General features: G+C 34.0%; 1 protein-coding gene across 1 annotated transcript in view; it reads right to left on the bottom strand.

Annotated features, from left to right (window-relative positions):
• The window catches only part of LOC106473851 (xylose isomerase-like), an 18,971-nt gene that overhangs the window by 14,535 nt on the left and 411 nt on the right, over positions 1-4,025 (bottom strand). The window lies entirely within an intron of this gene.

The following is a 4,025-nucleotide window of genomic DNA, read 5'->3' as shown; positions in this document are numbered from 1 at the left end:
TGTCACCGGTGATGAAAAATGGATTCTCTATGCGAATATTAATCGCCAAAAACAATATCTCAGTCCTAGACAAAAACCAATTCCGACCCCAAACCCGGACTCCATTCGCAGAAAGTGATGCTTTGCATTTGGTGGGATATCAAAGGAGTAATTCATTTCGAACTCCTCAATCCACAGCGAATTGTCAAAGCAGAGATCTATAGTCAGCAACTGGAGCGTTTAAATCAAGCACTTTATCAATCGAAAAGGTGTTCTTCTCCACAACAATGTACGTCCACATGTGGCACGTTTGACGCAACACAAGATTATGGAGTTGGGTTGGGAAGTTTCACCAAAACATTTGGCATAATACGTTTTAGTGTTAGTTAACACAAACAGGATGACAGTACGATGTCCAAAATGTTTAACATAATAAGTCTCACTATAAAAACTAATGCGATAATTCTAGTTTGTAATGTATCACAATATGTCCCAGTGTTGACAAAAACAGGAGGATTTTAGTTCGTACTAAATATTTAATTCTATATGTCTCAGTATTAACAAGATTCTTGTAGTTTGGAAAAACTCTTAACACAATATATCTTAGTATTAATAGTAATATAGTGAGTGCAGTTTGTGCAAAACCTTTAACACTAAGCATAAGTATGTTAACTAGTCATATGATTCTAGTTTGTGCAAAACGTTTAACACTATGCCTAAGTATGAGGTCTTCAAGAAATTAATGTCGCTTTCTTTAGATGAAAAAAACCGAACAACTTGTATATCAAAACAAAACATTTATTGAATGAAATAGTCACCATTATTATCGATGATGCTTTTCCATCTTACAATCAGGTTGTTAATGCCCTGATTAAAGAACTCACTTGGCTTTGAAGCAATAAACATGTCAATGTCCTCTATAACACCTTCCACATTGGCATACGTTTTCCCATTAAGATGGTGTTGCAGCGAATGAAAAAGATGGTAATCTGATGGTGCCATATCTGGAGAATATGGTGGGTGGGGGTGACCTTTGGTAGGAGTACATACTAATTACTATTTTAAACTCTATAGTTAGGTAATTTTTTAGTTATGATTTGATTTCGAGTACTGTTACCATTCCTTACATGTTCGAAGTAAAGCTGTGTTTGAACTTTCGTTCGCTAGCCAGAAATTCGAAGATGGATCTAAGCATTCAGAAATTGAGTAATTTGTTGTCCTCTTGATAACAGAAACTGTTCGTCAATGCTTGAATAGTAATCATAGGTTAATTGTGATCACACGGAAAATTCGATCTTTTGGTATTAAAAAAACTACACAACAGTAAAACGTTACACGTAGCAGACCACTAGTAGTAATACATTAGGGCATACCACTATTGGTAGAAAAGAACATACAATTATTGGTACATTAGAGCAGACCACTGTTGGTAAATTACGGCATACCACTATTGGTACATTAGGACAGAACACTATCGGTACGTTAGGACAGAACACTATCGGTACGTTAGGACAGAACACTATCGGTACGTTAGGACAGAACACTATCAGTACGTTAGGACAGACCACTATCGGTATGTTAGGACAGACCACTATCGGTATGTTAGGACAGACCACTATTGGTATGTTAGGACAGACCACTATTGGTACATTAGGACAGACCACTATTGTAGAGTATTAGAGCGTCTGTTTACCAGCTGTGTTGCTGCATGAACTGAAAGCCAAGTGTACAAGTCGTAAGGTTTACAAGATAAATAAAAAACTGGGAATTTAAAAACCTGCAAATAGGGATCGTAAAAAAAGTATGGAAACACGGCTGGTGATATTGTAGACATAATTTATTAAAACTATAAACTCCTATTTTAGCTCTATGCTATTACCTAGAATTACATTTGGTGGAGTCAAAATAGGGATTTGTAGTTTTAATAACTTATGTCTACAGTATCTCCAGCCTTGTTTCCTTACTTTGTTTTACGATCCCTGTTTACAGGTTTTTAAATTCCCAATTTTTTATATAGCTTATTTGTTGGATTTTTTTATGCTCAACTATGGGCAAATAATTACTTGATATAATAGCTAATCTTATACATTGTAATGATAATAAACGTAGCTAGTAGCTAGCTGATACGGTTCATGATGATATACTATAGCTATTGAGTATTTTGTTAACCTACAACTGAAATTGTCATGGTGAATTGTTTGAGAATATAGTGAGCATTTATAGTTTCTGTGTAACTAAATCATCTATATATAATGCATAACAATAGGCAAATATATGCCTAGACTAAGACATAAACCCTACTAAGCGCGTAAAAGATTTTACCAGTTGAAAAGCAGCCTTTTCAAACATAACATATACGTCTAAAACATCGCTTTAGATAAACCTTCGTGTATTTTAAAATAATTATTCTAAGAATGAGTGTAATAAAATTTTATATTATGTGTATTAATGCTTTTTTATTCCTTCACTTCATACATAATATAAGGGTTAGCTCCCTAAAGACACCGATTGTATAGTGTACAAAGCAATGAGTATCTACATGTTACAGTCATCTATTCTTGGCTGGTAATTCCTGTTTCACTTTGAACTTAAGCTTTTTAAAGGAACACCAAATATTTGTAAGAAAGCTAATTTCAAGGGGTTATGATAACTAGAATTATGATGTTTTTTAGCTTTATGTAAAATATAAAAGAAACAAATCGACTTTTCAATACCACCTACGACCTTCGCAATACCTTATTTAGTATTCTACAAAAGGTTTGGGTGCAATTACAAACGGGTAATTTGAGCGAATTTTCCTTGCAAATCTAACATGCGTGCTTTTTTTTTCTGCATTTTTATATGTGCACAGCCTCAGCAGTCAATAGTAAAGGTTTTAAAGCGTTGTTTGAACTGAATTTTTACTGTTCGAGGTTCTTTTTGCCAGAACGTTCTATTAGGGTTTTATTCAATTTCCTGCGATCCCTATTATGGTAGTACATGACACCAGGGGTGAAATTCTGCCGGTACTTAGTTCCGGAAACTGTTTTTTAAGGCGGTACCAGTACCGGGACTTATTTGAGCTGCTTTGTCGTTTTTTTTTTGTGTGTTTACACACACATATTTGTTTCATTTTCAAAAACAGATCTACTTCACCCAGCTGATTACGTTTCCTCTTTTTTGAGAATTTCACCCCTGCATGACACTATCGTGGTTCACGATATTTTATTTTCCTACTCAAGTTTTAGTTACTCTGTTCCGTTTTTCGGTTTATTTATAACAATAATTAGTATTTATTCATTAGGCCTACGCCTTTAAAAAGTCATACCCTTAATTAATTGACACACATTTTAAATAATGAGACTGGTAATAACTTTTAGCTAAAGTTGAATGTCTGTATTTATTTTCTGATTAAACTGTCAGTGTTGCTCTGTCCTGTTTTGCTGTTTATCCATTATTATGTTTAATTAATTAAGTTTTATGTTAAATAGACTATAACTGTTACATTGCTAGGAACGGTGACTCACTGACTGTTAAACAAAGCTTTGTTTTCCTCAAGTCAGCTGCAGTTCTTTTAATTGGCAGCAACAGGGCGCTCTTGCAACGCGAGCTTACTATATCTGTACGAGTATCGCTTGTAGCAATTAATGTGTGTACATAAACAATGTGCGTTTTTGGTAATTTTAATTTAAAAAATAAAAACATAATTACTGTTCTATATCACGTGTTTTTAAACAACATGTGAATGTTTAATATGTATTACTCGCAAAATAAATGGGTTTAATAAAATATAAACTAGTAGTTGTGGTGCCGTCATCAGTAAATCATACAAGTTTGTACTATCGAAGGTCGATGTCTGGCCTTGGTTACACTTACAACCTTGTGTTCTTTGCCTTCATTTCTTTTAATACGGAACTGAACCTTATTATTTTGACAAAAAGACCAAATTGTTCATTTAATGGCTGGAGACGGCTTGAATGGGTAATGAAGAAAAATTTTAATACAAGTTTAACATAACAGCAAATGTACAACGTTTGTACCTGATGATAACAAAACCTTGTCGAAAC

The sequence above is a fragment of the Limulus polyphemus genome, unplaced genomic scaffold (assembly GCF_000517525.1).
Source record: "Limulus polyphemus unplaced genomic scaffold, Limulus_polyphemus-2.1.2 Scaffold6555, whole genome shotgun sequence".
Lineage (NCBI taxonomy): Eukaryota > Metazoa > Arthropoda > Merostomata > Xiphosura > Limulidae > Limulus > Limulus polyphemus.
Note: the sequence above shows the minus strand (reverse complement) of the source record. Positions and strands in the feature narration are given on the sequence as shown.